Source organism: Cynocephalus volans, chromosome 12 (assembly GCF_027409185.1).
Source record: "Cynocephalus volans isolate mCynVol1 chromosome 12, mCynVol1.pri, whole genome shotgun sequence".
Lineage (NCBI taxonomy): Eukaryota > Metazoa > Chordata > Mammalia > Dermoptera > Cynocephalidae > Cynocephalus > Cynocephalus volans.
In genome coordinates, this window is record NC_084471.1 from 53,408,250 (window position 1) to 53,418,164 (window position 9,915).

Genomic DNA, 9,915 nt, shown 5'->3' on the forward strand with positions numbered 1-9,915 from the left:
CACAATCATGCCATAGAGGGGATGCACAAGGATTCTCCAACCAAGCCGTTCAAATTCTCCCACACACTGCTTCTGCCTGCTTTACCTCCCCCACTCTTTGAGGCAGGGCTCATTTTATTAAGGCAACTCACCAAGAACACGGGGATGCTCTCCACCCCTTTCAGGAACTCCTCTGCAAACCTCTTAGAAGTCAGCACTTCAATCACTACCATTCATTCAGAAAATGTAAATCACCTTTTTGCTTTGAGTTAATCATTTCCCATTTTCCCAAGGTGATTCAGAAACTCAGAGCTCACTGACAATGAGTGGGCAGATGCGTGGGCCTGTGGACCTGCCTCACTGTTCCATTAATGGCCAAACACACTTTCAGAGGCAACTCACAATGACAACAACAAAAATCACTATTTGCCCAATCAAAAAAAATAAATAAATAAAGAATCCTGTTTCTGAAAACACAGCTTGATTTATTTAGATTTGAAACAGTGTTGAAATGCATAATCAGTTCTAACCTTGTTTGCATTAATCTTCTTTTCGGAAATGGCACATTTGTTTTCAAAGAGTTGGGTTGGAGCATGTTGCTGCTACGTGGAAACCATATCAACCACCATACTCAGGATGTGAAATGAACCTATACATAGAACCCATTGCAATTTTAATGTCTGCTAACCAACTGATAAGCACACAGAAAGAAGGGTACAAGAACTAGGACAGAGAGTCATCGAGCCAACAAATGTTCACTTTCTAATTATCATCACCTTTAGAGGTCATGAGTTAGTAGCCTTGCCAGCCATCTCAGCAGAGGCTAATTCATTTATTCAATCTTTCATTCATTCAACAAACATTTCCTTGGACATCTACTGTGTGCCAGGTACTCTGCTATGAGTTGGGGCTAGACTAATAAATAAAACATAGCCACAGCCCTCAAAATCTATGGTCCACAGCCAACTATATAAACAGATAATGACCTTTGCAAATGCTTTTCCTCTCACTGCTATGCTCTTCTCCCGTCTCTTTGTCTGGATAAATTCCACTCAACCCTTTAGATCTTGAGTAAATGTTACTTTATCTAGAAAACCCTCCTAGACACTTTAAGTCAGGAAAAAGTGTCCTTTCTAGATACTTCCATAGCACTGAGGGCTTCCTCCTATCTTAGGACTTTGCACTTTGTTCTATAGATACTTGTTTGCTAGTCTGTATCCCTCACTAGACAATGAGCCACTTAAGGACAAGAGCCATATCATCGTTATCTTTGTATCTCTGATGACTAACACTATGCCTAGCACATAATAGCAGCTTGATAATTGTTGAATGAACAGGTCAATGAGTGATAGAGACATTCACAATACATTATGAAAATCCAGAAGAGAAACACTCAGAGACTTCCTGTAAGGGGTGGCTGCTAAGTGAAGTCATAAATGTTCATTCTGAATTGTCCAGGCTCAAGCTGGTTGAATGGTGGAGGGTGACATTCCAAGCAGAAGGACAGCATGAGAAAAAACACGGAAACCAGAAAAGGCACGATCTACGCCAGAAAAGTACTGGCAAGATGATATTAATAGAGTGCAAAATGTGAGGTAGGGAACAAAGAGGGCATACCTGGGGCAGTTGGGGTGAGGTCACAGGGTGTGGAGCGCACATAAAGCAAATGTATTTCACAGGGCCTGGTTTTCCAAAGCCCTGCAATTTCAGGTTTAGCCTAACTTCTTAAAAGTACATATAAAAATGTTAACCTTGCAAAAGACAGGAAATTTTCCCCAGGCTAGTCTCTGTTGTAAGGTAAAGAATTGTAGCACAGCAAGGTTGCTGGCTCAAGGACAGACAAGTTACTGACTAACATGTAAAGATACTGCAAAATTGCTGTAAGGAGAGAAAATGTTTGCTAAGATCAAGCTTTTGTTGGTGGACCGACTTAACCTCTTGCAAATTGCATTATTGCTTTGCTTGTTTGACTAATGTTACCAGCCTATATTGTTAACCTATAACCCCACCTATGTTCTTTTCCTGTAACTTCCTGGTCTGGAGAATAAATGTGGGGCAAGAACCCCAGTTCTTGGTTAATTTCCCAAAAGGAAGGGATGCCTCTCTCTTGAGGGTTCTGGGAGATTAACCCCTTTGGGGCTTCTCACTGCTCAGAAGAGATGGGCTTTGAGTAATCATTTGCGGCTCCATCACCCAGGGGAAGAGGGGTGACAAATCCTTGGGGGGCAAAGCAACAACGGGGGATGGACTATTCTGCCCAAACCAGACTCAAACTCCATGCTTCTTTTCATTCCCATCTAAATAAAGGAATGAACACACAGATTAGAGGAGTCTCAGGAGCTGATCTCCAGGAGTTACACACTTGGTCCCAACATGTGTGATAGTCCCTAAGTCACAAACCATGCTGCAAACTCTTCCCTGGTATAAGAACCTTTTCTTACCCTGCCCTGAGAGATTCAGGGTATAGGACCCTCCAGAGGAAAGCTTCCAGGTCACTTTCTCAATACACTGATTGCCCAAGTTTTCTGTCTGTTATTATAAATGCTGGGTAAAACACCTTGTTTGCCTTGAGAGGCTCACCTTTTCTCTGCCCAGCCCCTTCCTAAAACCTATCTCTTCTTGTTCAACCTGGGCAGCCCTGAGGAGTGCATATTGCCTAATTTCTGCTTACTCCATTGTGTTTTTAAATATTAATTTTAACGATTTCATTATTTACATTCAAAGCAATCAATATCCCATTTAAGGTAATCTTACACCTTCAGAAAAACATCTATTACCCACTTCAGTCTTAAGAAGATCAGCTAATAAGGTTCAGTCACTGGTTAATTCGACAACCATTTAACCCATATTTTCTCTGTGTCCGGCACTGTGCTGGAGCCTGGAAAACTGAAGAAGAACAAGACATGGTCTCTACCCTTAAACTGCTTACAGTCTAGTGGAGGAAGCTCTAGGACTTGTGAATTGCTTATGTGGGGTAGGGCTGAGGCCACTGGGAACCTGTTAGAGAGGCACATTCTTGGGCTTTTCTAAACTTATGAATCAGAACTAAGAAGGTGTGACCCAGCAATCTGGATTTTAACAAATCCTCTAAGGGATGCTGGAACTTGCTTTGGTTTGGGACTCTCTGGTCTAAGCTCTACTCTGAATCACGCCAGACCTACAGGGACAGCAATTAGCCATTCTAGCCTTCCTCTCTACCATCCACCTTCTCCTTTTAGGGAACTAAGGAGATTAATAGCAAACAGCCATCCAGAGTGACCTACCCAAAATTAAGTAAAATACTATTTTATCACATTATGGCAATACCAGACACCTCTCCCTAGAATCACAGAGATGGTTTCATGAAGATCAGTGTGGTACAGACCAGACTGGCCAGAACCATTCTAGCATCAACACATAAGGAATCAGAGAGGGTAATATCATTGTCTTGATTCTGCTCCCTGCTGCTTCAGGGAAAAAAAGAATCACATCATCTTGGCTGTTCAGAAAAGAAGACCTCTGGAGTTATTTCAGTGCATGGGAAAGGAAAAGGGATAAACTGAAACAATAAACTCAAATGCTTAGGAAAATAAAGGCAAGGTCACAATCTTGGCATGTGAATTCTGCAACCCTATGATTGTTTTAAACAAATTAGAGCAGATTGTTTTCTTCCTGGGGTTCTAGTAAAATGGATCTTGCCACCAGCAGACCGTTCAGAGCTCCTGGCCGCAGTTTTTGGCTTATCGCCATGTGTCATTAGTGACCTATTTTCACTGCAGTGAGATCAGCCAAGTCTGAAGGCCCCTGAATCAGCAGTTTCTCCTCCACTCACTGGCACCAGGCGGGCAGAGCTGACACCAGCGTCACAGAAAATCCACCCCCTGCACTCTCCCCAAAAGGTGGGGAGAGCACCATTTTGTAATAAAGATGTCTGCTTTGACCTGAGGCTGCCTTGAGAGCCCAGCTGTCATGTCTCCTCCAAATAAGCTGCTGAACTTGGAATTAGATTGGCCGAATAATTAATCAGGACTAAAAATAGCTCCAAACGGCCTGGGCTTTGCTTAAATCCTACCCAGGTGAGAAAGGTAGTTGTTTTTTTTTTTTTTTTTTTTTTTTTTTTAACGAATCTAATTGTGAAAACCATATCTTGAAAAGCTTTGCACCAAAATATAAAAATAATTGCCCAACATGTCAGTATGGGAGACAATTCAGTTAATCCGGCTCTCTTTTTAAAAAATGCAAACTTTTGAATTGCACATTGACTTGAGATTATCAATTCTTGGTGGATACTAAGCAGCCAGGAATTGTACTAGGGATCTTCTAAGAATACCTTCAAACACAAATCCATGGGGAAAAGAATATATATCCATTGGTTTAACGAGCTATAGCTATAAAACAGCCTGTTGCCTGGCAGATTAGACAGTGAGCCGAGTTCCACAAGAGGGCGCTCTCTCCACTCTTCCTTCGCCAAGCAGAGGGCTCGGCCTAAGAGGCAGCGCTCAGCGTCCTGTGGAAGGCTGCTTCTGTGACCACTTCCTACCTGAGAACATCAGGCAAATGTTACCTCTGCAACATCGAACGAAGGGAAACCAATCAATTAAAAGTAAAGGAGAAAAAACAAATACACCTAAGTGATATACTTTGTGTGTTCATTTTCTTGATGCTCTAATGATAAGTATACAATAAGATGAAATGAAAGCACATGCGTCACAGCAATGTGTATCCAGCCCAAGGTCTCTGAAACAGGTGTAGCTCCAACCAGTGACAACTGGCAGGGCCCAGATGTATTTTGGGAGGTTTTTGATGCTCTTTGTCACTCTTTCCTCCCTCTAGGCACGACCTCACCTCATACCCAAGGAGCCCCACAGGCAACCCCACTGGGGCCATCTGCTCCTGCTCTGGATCCCATAAGTTCTGTCTATACTCCCTCTCCCCTTTTATGAAACTTGGTTATTTCACCTCCTCAAAGACTTTCAGGAAGGACTAGCTGGTGAACAAAAGAATGAATTTGCTCTGTCTAGACATAAGAGAGGAATTAGAATGAGGAATGAGAATCAGTGCAAGATGAATGACTTGGATTCAACGTAAAACACTGAATGGGCAGCAGAACATTGAGAAAAGACTTCCACTCCACCCCCACACAGGCATACTCACGTATTGGAATTCAGAGACAAAGTCTCCATCAGACAGCAGCAGCATAAATTAAAGGAGTCACTTACCCCTTCTGAGGCTCAAGCTTCTCATCTTAAAAAAAAAAAGAAAAGAAAAGAAACAATAATAAAAATGTCAATTCTACTCCACATGCTATTCTGGCCCTAAAATAAGATAATTTATTATTTTCTTCATACATTAATTTAATGAAGCTATGTAAACACAGTGAGTACCCATCCCCACAGCAGTTCAAGCATTAATAGGATGACAGGGGTAAACAAGAGACAAAGGAAAAGCTGAGTTAGGATATTATTATTATTATTATTATTATTAACTCATATTTTAGCCAACAGAGATCATGAAGTTTCCTCTTGAAGAGAATCTATGATTCTATGAATTTGTCTTTTGTCGTAAGTTACCTGAGTTGGCCTTGACCCAGGAGGATATTTTCAGTAAACATTTAGAGACTCCTTACAGAGATTTTACTGTAAGAAATGTTTTTAACAGAATCGTGAAAAATTGGAAACGAAATATCCCACATAGTGAGGTTTAATTATATAATAAATTATCATGTATCCATGAAAGTGACATAGAAGAACATGTAAAAAAAAGTCCATAAAAAGGAATTAACAGGCAAAAAAAGATTATCAAACATGTATAGTAGACTGACATTAAAACACGTGTACACAGATCATATATAGTACGCATACTGAAGAATTGAGAAGAATGCATATCTACAAGCATTTTAACAATCTAAGGAGGCTGGAATTATAAATTACTTTCATTTTAAACTTTTGGCTTTTATTTATTTTCTACTTTTTACAAGGAATACACATTGTTTGGGTAATAAGAAAAAAAATAACAGTTAATGTAAAATGAGGAATTCCAAGCTCTGGAGAAGACCTGTAGGAGGATTTTGAGGCCAGGCAATGTGAGGACACTGTCACCACAGCTATAGAAGAAGACACACCTGGACGAGAGCTCTACCCAACCAGGGCCCTTATCCATGACTCAGGATCTTGTCTGGGATTCCTGTTCAGTAAACTCTACTGTGCTCACTTATATCAGTGAGAGGCCTGAGTCAGAGATGGAGAGGGAGTTGACCTCTGAAGTCACTGAAGGAGAAATAACACCAAAACCTATTGAATTTTCAGTCTCAAGCCAATGGGTACCCAATGGGCGACCTGGCAATGTAATAATTCTGTGAAAGGGAGAGAGTCCCCAGTATACAATAAATTTCTGGTGGCATGGGCTGGATAAGAATGAAAGAAGAGCTGTTGTAGTTAGCACAGAAATAAACACTATTCATACTGAAAAAATCTCCCCTCCTCCCCAGAAATATCCCATAGACTTTATTAACACATTTTCCTACTCAGTGTAGTCAGTCGATGCGTAATAAAAATGCTGAAGGTCACAGCTTAAATTATTAAAATTCTAGCAGGTACACCAGGTCCTGGGCTTGGAAATGCATGCAAATCTCCACACTTGAAGAGTTGATTTAATGTTGTTAGTTCCACCCTGTCTCGTCTGGTTAGAGCTCAGGTCTAATGAAGCCTCAGGAGCTGACTTTAGTCCCATACAGGCTTGTTAGCTTCAGAGAAAGAATTTTCCCCACAGCCACAAAACTCTTCCCCTAAGCCCATAACCTAGATGTGTCACAAGGAGCATGAGGCATCATAACTCCTGGGATATGATCCTAAATCCTTGTCCCACTGAGACAGTAGCCCTCTGTTCCTGTAAACAGGAAACCCTTGGTCATTTGTTGTGGGCATGGTCAGATGAGGCTAGGAGGAAAGCTTCATTTGGCAAAAATGATGCAGAACAGGGACTTGCCAGACAGGAAGGGTAAAAAGAAGACGACTTCTAACTGGCTATGTGGCTGAGAGTCAACTAGATGGTCTATGACAATTTGTGGCCTCTGGATCTCCAGAGGCAGGAAAGAGAAAAAATTGTCATGGAGACATATAGGAGATAAGACTAGCAGAGGCAGAGAGATTTTTCTGGGCTTCTCTCCTCTGTGCTCCCTATACCTCCTGTTTCACTTCTACCAAAGCACTTGCCACCCCATGTCACTCTTCTGTATTTGTCTATGTGCCTCAGTAGACTTCAAACCCCACATGGATCAGAGCCATGTTTAGCTTGTCCATAATGGTGAATAGACTTGTATCTCCCAAACCTAACACACTGCAGGCTCACAGTAGATGCTTCATAAATATGTCTTAAATGAGCAGATGAGTGATGTGTGTAAAGATTAACCCCGAAGAAAATATGAGCAACACACCCTAATGGAGACAAGCATGTTATAGAATTTGGAGATCAAAGTCAGCCCCTTGGGTGAACTTCAGGGACAGGCTTTAAACAAAGGGACGGGAAGGACAATGGCATTACTCGTGAGATGAATGAGCCTCTGGAGATGAGTTGGCCCAGAAATTCTGGGGATTAGCAATACCCACTTTGTTTGGTATGAGTTAGAGTGTTTTCTTCTGTTCAATACTCTTTTTAATTCACTTGTGTGATAAAAAGTGATCGCTGTGTATTCCAAATACTTCCCAAATGGATGAGCATCTAAAGGGAAAGGGGTGGAGAGAGACCAAGTCCCCAGCCAGTTTTCTTTAGGCACCTGAGAGAACTTGTACAAAAATTTACTCACAAGGTGTTACAATGCAAGAAAAAGGACAGTGCTTAACATCTAGTAAATAATTTTCCTATGTGAAGCCTCCTTCTCTTTCTCCTTGATCATAGGTTTGTAAAGGGGGTTTGTCCATTTCTCGTTTTTCTTGATTAAGCACATTTGTGCAAACTGGGAGGCTGGTCTGTTCACACATATGCAGGTGTTCTTTCTTAGATGGGCATTATGTCAGTCCCATTAGCACTCCCCAGACTGAGGTCTGTGTCTGAAGATTTAAAGGTTGATATCTCTATTATTAGCAGTAGTTAAGAGGAATAATTGTGTGCTAAATTTGGCTTCGGTAAGCATGGTAGACACAGATCTCAGCAAAGGTTTTAGAGGCTTAGCTAGAAATAGGGGTGACTGGGCAAAGGCAGTGATTTAACCAGCTCTATGATCTGTATTATTCTCTTTGCTGGAGAGAACTCTGAGAAAGGGAGAAATCAGCAGAGAAGCAGATAACACATGTTTCTAAACTGTGAGCAACCACTAGTGACATGGTTCAGAGAGCAGAAAACTGGCCTGGGAATCTGGACACCCAGCTGTTCTCAACTTCAGCAAAGCAAACTTTGGTAATAGAGAACTAACAAACTAACCAAGTTATCACCATGATGTTAAAGCAGGGTGTTTAAAAAGGTAACAAGTTTTGGCAAGGATTCGGAGAAAAGGGAAGCCTGGTACACTGTTGTTGGGAATGTAAATTGGTTCAGCCATGATGGAAAACAGCATAAAACTTCCTCAAAAAGTTAAAAATAGAAATACCATATGACCCAGCAATCCCACTTCTGGATATTTATCCAAAGGAAATTAAATAAGTAGCTCAAAGAGATGTCTGCTCTCCCATGTTCACTGCAGGACTATTCACAATTGCCAAGATACGGAATCAACCTAAGCTTCCATCAGTGAATGAATGAATAAAGAAAATGTGGTATATATACACAGTGGAGTACAATTTAGCCTTAAAAAGGAAGGAAATCCCATCATTTGTGACAACATGGATAAACCTGGAGGACATCAAGCTAAGGGAAACAGGCCAGACAAAGACAAATATTATATGATCTCATTTATATGTGAAATCCAAAATAGTCAAACTTAATAGAAGCAGAGAGTAGAATGGTGATTTCCAAGGGTTAGAAGATGTGGCAAGAGGATGGTCAAAGGATATAAACTTTCAGTTATGAAAGATAAATAAGTTCTGGAGATCTGCTATATAGTACAGTGCCTATACCTAGTGATACTTCAAATTTTCTGAGAGTAGATCTTATGTTGTGCTAAAATAATAATAATAATAAAGAAGGTGAGATTCCTCCTTGAGACGTGATGGATATGTCTAGGACCTCGATGGTGATGATGGTGTTACCAGTATACACTTATCCGCAAACTCACTGAGTTGCATACCTTAAATTTGTGCTGATTTTTACACGTCAATCATATCTCAGTTAATTGTTAATAAATAAATAAATAAGAAAGAAAGGAGGAAGAAGGAAGGGAGTGAGGGAATGAAGGGTGTTTACATACAGTTCACAAAAAGCAGAGGATGATTTTTTCTTACCATTTGGGTGCAATGAGAGAATATAATTAAAGTGGCCAGAAATCCCTAAGAACTCATTCAGTTATTTTGAACAACTGCCATCCATGGGAAAGCACTCAGAGAGGGGACACCAGCAAGCTTAGACAACTCGCATTTGGTTGTTTTCCATCTATTTGTACAAGACCTGCAAAGACCGCCCTTCACACTGCAGCCCCCTGCGTCCAGCATGTGCCATCTGACCTGTTCTCCCAGCCTTGGTGGCAGCCCGCCTCTATCCGGATGCAACCATGCTGTAACCCACTTCTCTCTGAGTACCTTTGTCTGGTAGAATGATTAAAGGCATCCACATGGCTGTTAACAATATGAAGCTAATGCCCTGCTTCTGTCATTACTTTCACATACGTAAGATGCAGTGGGAATAATGGGGGGAGGCATGCTAAGAACGACACCCCTCTCTTACGTTTGTTTAGTACTTATGCAGTTGGCAACTCTTTTACATAGATCATCTCATTCTAATTTTAATCCTCATCACTGCAATTTGTGTAAAAAACAGCAGGTATTTTTCATCATCATTTTATGGAGGAGGATCTAACTTCAAAAGAGGTGA